We start from the raw sequence: 15,594 nt of genomic DNA, 5'->3' as shown, positions 1-15,594 counted from the left end.
TGTTATATAGAAATATGATTTTGATCCTAAACATTTAGTAATATGCTCCAGCTTTTTCTTCTATTTTTGACTTGTTAAATGATATTATGGTTGAAAAGTTTCGGTGTGTGTCTTATTGATCATATTTTTTTCTCCTTTTGTATGTAGAAAATAAAGAGACATATATTTCATTATATTTGCTTGGAAGATTTTAATATCAATGATTTAACTGATAAAATTGAGTGAGGAACTTAATTTGTGAATCAAACATACAGAGAATTGAATGACCTGAAGATATTATATTTTCAAATGCAATGCTAAATTTTTCTAATTATTATATGGTTTCTTTTATTTGACATGATTTATCAGTCTATCCATAGGTTCACACACATTCAAGATAATAATATATTTTTAATTTTTTGAGATTATAACATTATTACATCAATTATCACTTTCATTTCTATGCTGTGATGCACCAGCCTACTTGTTGTCTTTTGCATTAGTTTCTTTGTATAACTTACTCAGCTTGTATAATGTTACTGGTATATATGTTTTCAAGAATGACTAATGACTTAGTGTTGCCTAACCAATTGGACGAGAAAATTTCTCTTATTTTTACCTTTCCTTATTTGCCTGTAGTTATGTGTATAGTGTTGCAGTCTCATGAGCGTACCCATTTGATGTATCCATGTATACTGGTATCTTCTTTTTTCAGGTCATGTTCAGGAAGCAATGATGGTAAGACTTCATTGGTGTAGGTTCTGACAGTTCTAGGTGAAAATATTACAATATACTTCCTGTTTTTCTAGCCTCTACAAACGTTCTACCCCCGCCCCCCCCACCATAATAATGATCTCAGAATCTTAGGTGCATTTGTTGTATTATAGATGAATTAGTTGTGACTGGTTCCATAACTCTATATTTTGATTGGTTATGGCTTTCTGTAATAGTTTCTATTTATTGCCAAAAGAAGTTTCCTTGATGAGAGGTGAGAACTAGAGACTTTGAAAAAGTTAATGAGATTTTAGAACAGTATTTAGAACAGGAAACACTAGCGACAGTCCCATGTGCATGTGTAGAGTGTTAACTGAGTACTATGTCATTGCTAATAAAAAGTTTCCTACCAGCTACATCTTAGATAAGATGCTTCCACCTATAAATTTATCATGGTCCTCTCCATAAATATGTAAAAGATATATATTAATTGGGTGATTCTCCCTAAATCTCTTGCTAAATAAATCTAGTGTTTTCATATGAAGTGATAATATATTTGAGACTCATCCCTTTATCTTCCTCTATTTCTAGAAATGATAAAAGAATCCTTAACATATATAAAGACAGCAGGATACCTGCTGCTTGAAATAAATATGCTTTGAGAAATATTTCTGGTTTCTGTATAATCATCAGCCAGTTCTTACATTTCAATGAAGATTTCCTGATCATTTTGATAGGTGTCTAGACATAATAGTGATTCATTAATTCTTATTCAGAGATTAGAGGGTGGTATGTCATTACAATTTTTTTTCCATTTCCCCCTTCCTAACTGTGGGCAGCAACAGTTGAGCTGACTAATCCCTTGCTCAAGTATACTTACCCATGATGTTCTCCAAGGCCAATGGATCCAAGAAGGCTGGAATTTCTTATTTGCAAGGATTACTTTTTCTTACTACAGTAAAATAATTGTAATATTTTATACAGTTTTCCAACAAACCATAGAATTGTACAACATCAGTTCAATTTGGAAAAAAATTATATTTCAAAAGTAAAAGAGTGGGATTTTTATTATCAAACTAATGATTTTCTTAAATTTATAATCATATTTATTATTTTTTGTGAGTTGCCAGAAGTGTGTCCTCCTGTGTCCCATGGTACACTGTTAGAGATCATCACAGGACTATTTCAGGTGCAAATTCCAAATTGAGTTCCAATAGGAATTGGAACATTTACCTAAGGTCCTAGGCTCCTGGGTTCTATTTTTAGAACACCATAAAATCAGCACTTGAGATATGATGACAGAAGGATCAGCTCAAGGCCTTCTTTGGCTGTATAAGGAGCTCAATGCCAGAATGGAATACTTGAGGTCCTCCTACCTTTAAGAAGATAGGTTCCCATTATCAATGACATCAGTTTGTGTGGTATGTGAGCTAACTTGTTTACCATCTCACTGCCCTCCACCTCAATGATATAATTTTAAGGCATATTTTTAACAATGAAGAGTAATTCTACAACAGCTCCTTAACTCAAAAATTAGTTCAAGTATTAAGTAATTGTAAATTTGAGAAGATATTATAGTTTATATAATTTTATGTTTAATGTTTATGGAATTATGTGCTTAAATAAGAAAATTCAGTGACACCTTTAGCTTTTCATCACATGCCATTTAGAGATGTGATTCTGGGATTATCCTGAATCAGAGCACAAGGCTCCTTCTCCTCAATATTAGGGTTAGAGGCATTTCTAACTTCCCCTAGTTGAATCTTGAAGACTTCTAATGTGTCAGTAGCACATAGTCAGCCTCACATTATTCCCTGTCTGTTTTGAATATGAGAATGTAACATATTCCAAAGCCTTTTATATTCAAAAAAGCATCAAAAAGCAACTCTGGCAAGAGGCCACACTGCGTAGTGGCAAGGGCTTTGGTCCAAATGTGAGAACAAATTGCCTCATTTGGGAATTGAATTTCAGCTGCTCTTTAGAATAAATTTTGTGATCAAATGTGTCTACTTCTAAAACTTCAGTTTTCTTATACTCCAGGCAAAATGTTATTCTTTTTTTTTTTTTTAAAGTGTGTTTTGCTTAAGACCACTGCTGATTCCCATGGTAATATTATGATTTCCCAACCAGGCCTCTAATCCTACCTCACATCTATCTTACAGAATGCTGGGCAGGAACATCATCCATGCTAATGTCATTGCAATTTTCAAAATGTCTGGATACTCTACAGTCTCATTAGGAAAGCCTGTTCTGCTCCCCTCTATTCTCAAGGATACCTGATTCAGCATCTAGTATTCTAGAGATAAGACTAACGATTTAAAATGATTTACTATGATGTTGTAATGATTTACAACAGTAAAAGATTGCATTTCACTAGTCTCATGCAACAGTCCAGAATAATCTTGGCCACATCTTTATCTCCATTACACCTACTTTCTAGTAAGCTGTGATGGAAATTTTGAATAAAAACGTCCTCCATAAGCTCATATATTTGAATGTTTGGTCTCTAGTTTGTGGAACTGTTTTGTAAGGATTAAGAAGTATAACTTTGCTTTTGGAGGTTTGTGTGAATGTGTATCAATATGGGGTAGACTTTAATGGTTCAAAAACCCACACACAGCCTAGTTGTTATTCTCTTTGCATAACTTTTGGATAAGGTATAAGTTCTCAGCTTCTTCTCCAGCATCATGTTTTCTTGCTTGCTTCTATGTTCCTACCATGTTTGTTATTCACTTATCCTCTGGAACTGTAAGCAACCCTTGCTCACCCAATAAAAACCTTTTCTGTATCATTGACCATGTTGTCTCTTTATAGCAATAACATATAATTCTTGACTAGTTCTTGGAACCATACTTGATCAATGAGAACAAAACATGATGCCTAAATAGGGTCTCCTATTATCCCCCAGGCAGGAATTTTGACATGTATTTCATAAACTTATTTAAAATCCACTGTTAATACTGATGGCCAACTTGATCACTTATACTCTTGTAGTCTTTGGCTTCTTGTGTGTTCCCCACCCCCATGTTCCTATTGATTATTTTCATGTAAATTACATTGACTTAATCACTTTTCTGAGGCCCCAGAGCCCAGAGTAAGACATTGACTTTAGACCCTTGATCCTTGTACTTTAGACTTTATAGCAGCACCATACACATTATTTGTAAACTTGTTCTCAACTTAAGAAATACTCCAGACCTACACAATTACAATCTATGTCTCAATGAGGTAGTAAATGCCCAGGAAATTTAAAGAAGATATAGCCTTAAAATTCCAATCTCACATTATTTGCATTAAATGACAAATTCAAATGTATTACTATCTAGACAAAATTACATGAGGTAAGAACACTTATGAGGTTATAGAGGACAATGCAAACTGAATCGTAATGGAAGCTCTGTACTGGAGGAAGCCCAAGAATGCTGAAACCGTAAGCTTTGTAATTTTCTGATTTATAGATTGGTTAAATACTATAAAGCTATGACAAATGCATCAATACAATGCTTCTTTATTTTTAAAAATTTCCAAAACATTCTGGGATGCTTAGTTATTTCCTTGACACAAACATAAGAGAACCTTATTTAAGGATTTGCCACCCTCAAATTAGCCTGTGGCCATAAACCTGTGTGACATGTTCTAGATGTCTGACTGATCTGGGAGGGTCCAGGCCACTGTAGGTGCTTCCACCCCTATGAATGTGGTGCAGTGTTGTTTTAGAAAGCAAAGTGAGCCAGGCATGCAAGGAAGCCCAGAAGCAATGATTCTCTACATTCTCTTTTCAGTTTCTCTCTCCATGATTTCTTCCCTGGCTTTTCTCCAGGATGGACTGTAACTTAAATGGCAAATAAGCCCCTTTTACTCCCATGTTGATTGTCTTTAGTGTTTTTATTGCAGCAGCACAAAATGCAACCCAGAACAAATAGTAACTACATGGAAAAAAGAGCAATGAAAAGGTTTCACCTCAAAACATCCAATGTTTCCCTTTATGAAGGGAAAGAAATCATTGGACCAACTTACCATTTGTAATGCTTTAATTTTTCACTTCTTTCTTTCTCATTCACTGTAGTTTATTCCTAACAGCAATTTATGAGGTTTCATTGGATAGAAAAATGGCATGCACCATAGTGAGATTATTTTCCTATTTCGTTTGATTATGAATTTTGCCAGCAGAACGTAAGCAAATCTGCACTGAGACCTGTGATTTGAAGATGAATAATAAGAATCGGGAAATCAATACTTAGTAGAAACAATTTAGAAAGAAACACAATAAATTTTTACATTGGAAAATTAATTTGGTTGTTTGTCTCTCCCTACAAATGACTTTTGCTCAAGGCCTACTGTGCAGAGGAAGCCGTAGGGAAATAACACAGTGCATTTCGCATTGTCTTCAAATACATTTTCTGCCTGAATGGAGTCAGCATTAAATTTAAACCAAGAAAATCATTGGCTGATAGAAATCTCAGCCTAAGAAACATAGCATAAAGGCCCAGACTCATCTAGTCTTAGACTTTTAAGTTATTCAAGTGCACATATTCTGACTGCAAAAACACCTGGAACTTCATTACCTGACTTAGACTCCAATAAGAAAAAATAACCTTAAGAGCACAAACATTGCTGTTTACGTAAATCTAGAAAATGAGCTTTCACCTTGAGCTAAACTTGAACTACTACTGCTCTTATAATTATTGGAGGAGTGACCTTAGGAAGGCAACTTAAAGTCTCTACATTGTAAACTAGCTGTGTGTAGTGGCACACACTTACAGTCTAGGCTATCCAGGAGAAGGTAGGAATAAGATTTTTTTTTTTTTAGTGCTGGACTTCAGTGCTGGTATGGGCAGGCTACTACTGACAGAGAAAAAAATGACAAAAATTAAAGATGATCTTATAATTTATGCTATTTTTATTAATATATGCTCATTCTCATTATAATTTATAATTTTTTTCTGTTATTTCCCAGTGTTAGATACTACATGTTTAGACCCTGTAGCATGTGTCTTCTCCAACAATGATCTTTTGTTCATGAAATTCTAGATGTAGTATTTAATGAACAATAATTAAAATCCAATACTCACTTTTCATGCCTGCCCTCTTCTGAAAAGGTCCATCACAATCTCTGGGAAGTAGTCCTCCTTAATAATAATTGATTCTTCTCCATCTTAGATGCCTTAAATAAACCTAGGACATTTGAAAGCAGGATAAATTTCAGACAAATAATAACTTTAGAGTTCACTGTTTATAAGGAAGTTGAGACAAATGATTAATAAAATAAAACCAGCAACATTTCACCTTAAGCAATGATCTATAAGCAAGTCAAATATCACTAAATAATGTCTGTAGTTTATGGATAAAATATATGCCTTGATAAAGTAGTACCTTTGACTTAAGATGAACCCCCTCCATTGAAAACCTACCAAATCAATAAAATCATTCCAACACAGCTGACATCAGACAACATAGGCCTTATATTTAATGCCAAAGAAAGGATTAAATAAGCAGGTAGACTTCTGTGGGAATAGCTTATTCCCTAGAGGAACTGTAAGGGCAGCTCTGCAGGGAAAAGTATCTATGACTCATGTATCTCTTTCCCTCTGTTCATGAAACAATACTGATGATGTGAATTACATGGGTTCATAGAACCTAAGGGCAGAGCAAGATATGAGAGTGCTGACAAAGAGAACATTACCCTTACCACCAAACCGAACTCAACTTGCTGTGTTCACATGAGAAAAATGATGAAAGAAGCCTGGAACTGGTATAAAAACCTCAACTTTGTCTCTCTTTGGTCTTGTTTTCCACTTTGACCTTTGTTCCTCCGAAGTCACCTGCCACTGCCTACCCCTTGGTGTACAGAAATGTTGGGCATTGACCTTTTCTTTGGACTGACACTCCAAAACTATCCATAAGCTAGAGCAAGTGACATAAGAAAGATCAGCCCATTATGAGATCAAGCCTCTTTCAAATGAGTGGTTAACCAGATTATTCCCCTTAAGTATCATAGCAATAGTGAAGTCTTCAGAGATTGATGCAGAAATATACTAGACAGTAAGAACACTGCCCTGACAAGGTTGTCTGCTGTGCCATTTCTGCAGACCCAGCTGTCCCCTATTATACCAGAAAGTTCTTATTTTCTTCTTGGAGACACTTTCACTTTTACTTCCAGACTCAGTTATATTGTTTAAAGATCCCTGGTCTGCTAATCACTAAAACTCATCCTTTTTGTTTGTTTCATACTGAGATTAGTCACTGAAACTTGTCCATTGGGATTTCTAGATCTGTTGCTTTTGTCCTACTTTCTGCTCGATATAAACATTCTGATATCAGAAACAAAAGAACTATCAAGAAACAAAACTGTGTTGATATTTACAGGTGACGGGAATAGGATATTTTCTGACAAATACAGAGACAGATGCTTGTAGCCAACAATCATTTGACTGAGTAGAGAGTCGCCAAATGGAGGAGTTAGAGAGAAGATAGAAGGAGTTGAAGGGGTTTGCAGTCCCATAGGATGAACAACAATATCAACCAAACAAAACCCCCCCTCCAGAGCTCCCAGGGACTAAATTACCAACCAGAGTTTACACATGGAGGGACACAAGGCTCCAGCCACACATGTAGCAGAGGATGGCCTTGTTGGACATCAATGAGAGGAGAGGCCTTTGGTCCTGTGAAGGCTCTATGTCTCAGTGTAGGGGAATGCCAGGACAGGGAGGTGGGAGTGTGTGTGTGGGTGAGTGAGCAGCAGGAGTGAGGAGAGAATAGGGGGGGTTGTAAGTGAAACCAGGAAAAGGGATAACATCTGAAATGCAAATGAAGAAAATATTTAATAAAAATAATTTAAAAAGGATATTTTCTAAAAAGTAAGATGAGAAACTTTTGAACTCAGAGATTACTAGATGTACTCTACAAGGGAGTGTTCATGAATAAAATTTGGTGTATATTACTCACAGCATCACATTTTGAGACCTAGAATTACTGAACTGTTTATGTCCTACATAATAGTCCTGAAAACAAAGCTTAATATAATTTATAAGAATGGAGATATACTTAATACTGACATAAAAATTTTGTAATATGGAACATATAGTATGCAAAAAGCAGCATTCCCCAAACAAAGAAAATATTATTTACATTGTAAAGATAGAATGGTTAATTGGTGAGGATCCATAAATAATGCAAGCATTGGAATAAATATAAGTCAACCCAGATATGATTTATATGTACCCACAGTTAAATATAGAGACTGTATATATAAAAAGGCACAGGTTGGATTTCTAAATATTAAAATTATAATATATTGGGGTTAATATGGATTTGTTATACATTTTAGACATTAAAATGTTACAGAAAATGGTAGTAAAACCATTACCACAGATAGAAATCACATTTGTCAAAAAAAATCCTCAAATGTAGAGGATCTTGATATTTATCTGTGAGCTGTGTGATAAATACAAGTAATCCAATATACATGCCCTTATAATGCCAGTTACAAACAGGGGTAAAATGATATATTGCTATTATTAATGTTAAATAAATAAAAAATTGAAAACATTTAAGATTTAAAACAATGGAAGGGCAATAATATCCAAAGACTACAATATGATACAAAATATTGAAGTTGCTTAAAACTACTGGCATAAATAAATTTCTGAAACACATACTTTATGAAAACTGAAGAGAGAAAAAATTAGAAACAGCAGAAAGAAGAACGAAAGCAAATATATGAATGACAACAAATACTTGGTGAGAATAATTTGTGCAACATATTTAGAGAGGTAAAAGGTAAATTACTCAATGTAAAATCATTTGGGGGGACCAAGCTCGAAACAATATTTAAATTAAACATTTACATTAAATACTGATCAAGAGATGATTTGATCAGGACCACTCCCTGGATTTTCCCAGTGGAGTGGTCGCAAAATAATTTTTTAAGATTTTTTTTTAAAAAATTTTATTTATGTGTTTGTATTTGGAAAGTGTGTCTGAGTGTATGTATGTGCATCATAAGCTAGAAGGTATCTGTGTAGGCCAGAATCAGGCAACAGATTTCCCAGAGCTTGAGCTATTGAGGTCATTGAGCTGCCTTGAGTGGCTTCCGGGAGTTGAACTCAGGTCCTCTGATAAAGCAGCTAATGCTATTGAATACAGAGCAATTGCTCTAAACCCAAGATATAACCCAGGCTGACATCAAACTCATGTTCTTCCTGCTACAGTTTCTTCAGCATATATTACTGTTGTTCTTCACCCAATGTCCCAATGTACAATTATTTATCCATTAAAAAAGTCAACACTATTTTGTATTGTGTTAGTTCTGTTGACTAAATGTTTACTATAGAGTTATAATGTTCATTGATTAAGCCAGCTTCAATTTTACAAAATTGTGACCTTGGGACTGATTGGCTATTACACACACACACACGCACACCACATATACATAAACATATTTATATATGATACCTATGTACACAATAGCCTGGATGTGTAAGAGTCTGTTGTGCAAAGTGCATACAATACTGAATTTAGTTCATCATCACTTTTTAAACCACACTTATGTTGCTAAGTGACTCAATAATTGAGTAAGTAGGTCTGTATTTTGAGGGAGGGATGATCAAGTCCAAATCTGGTCACATAAAGTTTGCCTTCATTTTATTCATTTAATTTGACTACCCTACATTACCCCACCTGTAAATTGGTCATCTTGACTCCACTTAGGCTCATCTCAGACTTGTTTGAGGGGAAAATAGAGAAAGATATCATAGAGGCACATTGAAAATATTCCTTGTTCTTCTATGAAACATAGCCTTTAAATATAGAATTGAAATAAAATAATGATGGTAAGATAAAGAAGTTGAAAGGGTGATTATAAAACAAATCATATTGGATTATAATTAATGTCCCTGGGGCACCTGCTTATATAAGGAAAAAATATTTATTTTTCACTTTACATTCTGATCTATGGCCCCCATCACAATCCTGGATTCCCACAGTCCAGCCCTTCATCCTCTCTCACCTTCTCTGGGACAGAGGAGCCCCAACTCTGAGTATCCCCAACCTGGCACATAAATTTCTGCAGGGGTAGGTTCTTTTACTAGTGATGCCAAACAAGAAAGCCAAGTTAGGGGAATGGATTCCACAGACAGGCAGCTGCTTTAGGGATAGCTCCCATTTCAGCCCTTCAGGATCTACATAAAGACTGAGCTGCTTATCTGCTTCTATGTATGTGCAACTAACTCAGACCAGCTCCAGTATGCAATTTGATTGGGAGTTCAGTCTTTCAGAGTTCCCAAGTTTCCAGGTTAGTTGATCCTTTTGGTCTTCCTGTGGAGTTTGTATCCACTTTGAGGACCTCAATCCATTCTCTAACTCTTCCATGAGATTCCTGAAGCTCCACCCAATGTTTGGCTGGAAGCTCTGCATCTGTTTGAGTAAGCTGCTCATATGGGGCTTTAGTTGGGCCAGTTATTGCCTTGCTGTCCCTTCAATCTCTGTTCCACCCATTATCCTTGAATTTCTTATAGTCAGGATCCATTTTGGGTCAAAAGTTTTGTGGGTAGGTTGATGTCCCTATTTTTCCACTGAGGCTCCTACCTGGCTACAGGAGGTAGAATCTTCAGTTTCTATATGAAAACTTCTGTGAGTCCCAACTAAAGTTATGCCCATTAATTCTTAGGAAGGAAGTGAAGGAAAGGTGATAGGGAGGGGAAAAAGAGGAGAATAGCAGTAAACCTGTGGTCTGATCAGGAAAATGGAAAAATGGGTAGTCTTTGGGAATAGAACATGAGACCCTGAAGTTGTCTAAAATTCATAAGGACATATTTTAAGAAACTGAAAGAAATGCATAATTTTCTTGATACCTGACCTTAAAGTTTGCTCCCTGAGAACTAGCTTTCATGATACCAAATGGACCCATACAAACTTCTAAAGGAGGTGGCAGTAACATTCCTACTCAGAATGAAGACCTTCAATGACAATTATGGTAAAGTAACCCTAAGGGTACCATAGTGGTAAGGATTCCCTGGCAGTAACCAATAGGTCTCCAGTTGAATTTATGATCCATGTAACAAGACAAAAAGACATGGCTATTATTAGAAAACCTAGCTAACTACTTGACAGTGGAATCAAAATTGTTGGGGAATATTTATGACCATTAATTTACTAAACCAACGTAATCTCTCACAAAAATCTATGAACACTTACTTGTCCTTATACCCACAGATAAATGTAGTCACTGCTCTTCTTCAAGAAAAGCTCTCATTGTAGCAGACAGTGACAGTTATAGACAACCAATCCAAATGAAGAGTTCTGAAGCCCAGTTTCCATGGATACATCTACAAAAGACTTCTCTACTTAAGGCTCAGGAAACATGATGAACAGGGGAGGAAAAATGGCAAGAGCCATAGAATCAGCATTTTTTCTACCTATGACCTCCAATGCCTAGATATGCTACTTCTTACATACGGAATACTCAGGAAACAATAGTATAATTAGAGATGAATTTGTGAGGACATATGTGGGCCTGTGTACCAGAGGCCTTCCACAGAGATCTCTGGCCCTGCCTGGTGCAAGAATTCCAGCTTGAAGGGAAGCAAGCACAGGCAGGGAGTGCCTTCCAGGTTACTCCAGGGAGTGTCTTCCATGTTTCTCCGAGCAGCCCTGCACTGAGTTGGGTCTGGCTGGGCTGACAAGAGGCTGAATAGCCAGTGAGGAGTACAGTAGAGCTTCAGGAGGCATTTCAGAAGAGCAAACCTCTTCCCAAGTGTTACAGCTTTTAGAACAAAAGGCTCGGACAATGGAGTAGTTCTTACACTTTTCTAATTCCCTATACATGATTTATATACAGTTTTGGGGGTGAGTCAGTGTTCGACAGCAGGTACTTCTCATTGGCTTGACTGGGACCAGGTTGTCAATGATCCCAAACTTCCCTTACAAAGCAAAGATGTAAATTCTCTTCCTACAATGCCCAACTGCTGATGATATTATAGGGAGGCCATCACCCTGCTATTTTGCTGTGTTTTTGAGACAAGATGGAAGTATATGTGGTTTCCCTATGTGTTCTGTAGTTTTGTTCTGTGTACTTCAGATTTTTTTATCATCTTGCTGCCTGTCCTCATTCATATCTCTTCTTGAGGAAATTATTTTACAAATCCTCACTGCTTTGTAACAAAAATAACTTCTTTGTTCCACTCTCCTTTTACATGTATTCCACTGTCATGCTGAATTTATGTTTAATTTTCATTGTACTTATTGCTATTTTAAGGCATGTTATTGATTGATTAGTTTTCCTTACATCCTTTATGTCATCATGAGACTTGACATTTTCCCTGTGGTTATTGGCATATAGGCATGACAGAGCCAAGAGTGTCAAGGACATACTGAGTTACTTTAACAGAGTTTGTGAATGGAGAATCAATGAGTTTAAAATCAGAGAATACTAAAAATTCTATCCAAATTCTATATATCAGTTTTATCTTACAATTTTAAAAGAGTTTCTCATCCTAAAAAGTGAACATAAGGATAATGTTAGCATTGTCACTGGAACATTGGGTAATGGTTGTGTATTGTTTAGAGCCAAGACTATAGAAGTATAAAGATGAAGGTTGAGAAAATTATGAAAGGATGAAGAACATCAAAGTTAATGAATTGATGGTCTTTCTTGAGCAGTAGAAGCATAGAAAACATTTATACCAGTGAACAAAATGGTGTATTTTACATCTTAGCAAAATCACCTTAGTAGTTGGAAGAGAAAATGGCTTCTGACCAAGACTCCAGATAGTAGATTGGTGTCAAAGTTATTGGACATTTTTGAAATATTCACTGACAGAAATTTTTGTTTCCTTCAAAATGTGGACCTCACAATATTTAGCAATTTGAACAGACTAAAATCAACCCATTTCTCTTAAAAATTTTTGCCTATTTTAAAATGTTTAAATAATCTTAGGATTTTGTGTGTGTGTGCATGTGTGTGTGTATGTATACATGTATAAATTTATAACTATGTCTGTGTATTAGAAAATAATATTTTATTTCAAGCTCATAGATGCAGATAAATGTAAACAGGATAAAGAAAAAAGACTAAGTATAGTAAAAACTCTTGTCTATTTAATATACAGGTTATAAAAGGTTAAGCTATATAAATGCATTCATAAATAAGAGGATAAAAATAAGACCAATGAAGTACACACAGAAAGGTAAGAGCTAAGGATAAGAAGCCGAGCAGAAGGTCAGTATTACCATAGAAGATCTAAGTAGGGATTATAGGGTGTTGTATATTGAAAAAAATTTCAAGAGAAACCCTGAAATTAAAATTCTAAGAAATGCCAATGTAGGAAAAAGGATCATGAGAGCAAAACACTAATGCATACATACAAGCAGACTTGAGCCAGAGAACTTTGCACTGTGTGGAATCAGCTAAATGTGGAAAAACAAACACTACATGATCTCTCTTATATTTGGAATCTAAAAAACAAGTAAAAAGTAGCAAAGCACAATACATGAATAGTAGAATTGTGATTACCAGCACAAAAGACTAAAGAGAAATTGGAGACCTATTAATCGAATGCACAGATTTGCAGTGGATAAGCTGTACAACCCCTATGCATAGCACTTTGGTTATTAACCAGGGAAGACTGTGTAATTTGATTAAAGAGCAAACCTTAAGTTTTCTATTCACACCTACATACAAACAAGTAGTAGATTATGCCAATTAGCATGATCATACTAATGTTTTCATAGAGAATATTTGAATTGGGTATATTTAATAATATATGGATATACAAAAGTATGTATTTAAATATATTTTTATATGTGTATTCTGTAAAAATGTGGGTACATATAAACCATGGGGTACATATGGACATCAGAGGACAACTGTTATGAATTGGTTCTCTCCTTTAATTGTGGGTTATGCTGCTTAAATTCAGATGTCAGAATTGTACAATATGTAGTTTTATCCCCATTGAGCAGTATTGTCAGGCATCAAGTATACTAAACCTGGAGGAAGTAATTATACTGAACTAAGGAGTCAGCTCAACCCACAGCCTAATGTACTTGTGTTCCTTTTAAGCAAAATAGTCCTGTGTTAGACTTTGTTTTCCACTTAGAATCTGCTATTATTTCCTTAAAGAAGCCATTGATCTCCATCAGTAACTAAAAGCAGAGATCACTTGCTTCTTAAAGTACTTCAAAAGAGTAAAGAATGTATGAAAATAATCTTCAATGTTGCAGGATTCACAAAAGATTTCTACAGTTTTTGATAAAAATAGTATAGTAGACAGTGCAAGGATATTCTTCAGGCTTCTGGAAATAAGGTCCATTTGTAGTGATTTTGCATCCTGAATGGCTCCTTTTTGTGATCATGTATTATACTTATCACAATGGAAGCAACACTCTGTATTGAGTTATTTTGATAATAACAGTTGGCCAACCACATTCCAAAGAGTAAACAGAAACAAATAAATAGTTCCAGAGAAACAGGGTAAGATTTTGGTGTCAGATAATTATTAATCACTCAGCTTGTGCCATTCCTAGAATTTTAAGAGATAAAGAGACATGTAGTTCTGTTTCTTGTTTGATAACATTCAGTAGCACCTGACATGTTTTCTTGGCATATAAAAGTAAAAGATTAATATCACAAAATGTTCATTTGTGTGAGAGGACAAAAATAATGCTTGGGACTGTTTTCTCACCAATTCCAAGAAAGTTTACTAATAGATATGAAGAGAGAATGGCAATGGTAAAATTCCTGATTGAGTTCTAATGTGCCTCTACAGCTAAGTTGTTGACTATTTCAAACAAAGTTCTCATTTTCTGTCAGGGGTAAAGAATAAATAGACAAAAAATGTAACCAACAATGCTTTCTCATTCTAGTTAGTTACGAAGAAAAACCTAGAAAACAATTTACAATATGAAAAAATATTGGTCTTCAGACAGGAAACAATTAAATGTTTACTTAGGACCTTACATGGTTCCATTTAAACAATAGATGAGTTCTTTTTTTTTTTAATTTTTTGTTTGTTTGTTTGTTTTTTAACCATTGTGACTTGTGTGAGGTGTAATATCAGGGTTGGATTGAATTGCATTTCCCTGATAACTAAGGATGTAGAACATTTCTTTAGGTGCTTCAGGGCCATTCAATATTCCTCAGTTGAAAATTCTTTGTTTAGTTTTATACCTCATTTTTTAAATAGGGGCATTTGATTCTTGGGAAACTAATTTCTTGAGTTCTTTGTATATATTGGATATTAGCCCTCTATCAGATGTAGGATTGGTAAAGGTCTTTTCCCAATCTGTTGGTTAACATTTTGTCCTATTGACATTGTCCTTTGCCTTACAGAAGCTTTGCAATTTTATGAGATCCTATTTGTCAATTCTTGATATTAGAGCATATTGATGTTCTGTTCAAGAAACTTTGCCCTGTGCCCATGTGTTCAAGGCTTTTCCCCACTTTCTCTGCTGGTGAAGATGTGCAGAAAGACGAATACTCCTCCATTGCTGGTGGGATTGCAAACTGGTACAAGCACTCTGGATATCAATTTGGCAGTTCCTCAGAAAATCAGACATAGTACTACCTGAGGATCCAGCTATACCATTTCTGGGCATATGCTCCAACATGTTTAAGGACACATGTTCCACTATATTCATAGCACCCTTGTTTATAATAGCCAGGAGATGAAAAGAACCTAGATGTCCTTCAAGAGAGGAATGGATACAGAAAATGTGATACATTTACACAATGGGGTACTACTCAGCTATTAAAAAGCAATGAATTCTTGAAATTCTTAGGGAAATGGATGGATCTGGAAAATATCATACTGAATGAGGTAACCCAATCACAAAAGAACATACATGGTATACACTAACTGATAAGTGGATATTAGCCCAAAAGCTCCAAATACATAAGATAGA

The 15,594-nt window shown here is 35.2% G+C and overlaps 1 long non-coding RNA gene across 1 annotated transcript in view; it reads right to left on the bottom strand.

Moving 5' to 3' along the window:
• Nucleotides 1–637: 637 nt before the first annotated feature.
• LOC116067996 overlaps nucleotides 638–15,594 on the bottom strand; it is a 67,718-nt gene continuing 52,761 nt past the window's right edge. The window contains exons 4-7 of the long non-coding RNA XR_004109393.1: nucleotides 5,766–5,868; nucleotides 4,711–4,888; nucleotides 1,574–1,645; nucleotides 638–749 (exon numbers count right to left, since the gene is read on the bottom strand). This is a non-coding gene — a long non-coding RNA (uncharacterized LOC116067996). The remainder of the gene's footprint in view (nucleotides 750–1,573; nucleotides 1,646–4,710; nucleotides 4,889–5,765; nucleotides 5,869–15,594) is intronic.

This window comes from Mastomys coucha, unplaced genomic scaffold, assembly GCF_008632895.1.
Source record: "Mastomys coucha isolate ucsf_1 unplaced genomic scaffold, UCSF_Mcou_1 pScaffold22, whole genome shotgun sequence".
Lineage (NCBI taxonomy): Eukaryota > Metazoa > Chordata > Mammalia > Rodentia > Muridae > Mastomys > Mastomys coucha.
Note: the sequence above shows the minus strand (reverse complement) of the source record. Positions and strands in the feature narration are given on the sequence as shown.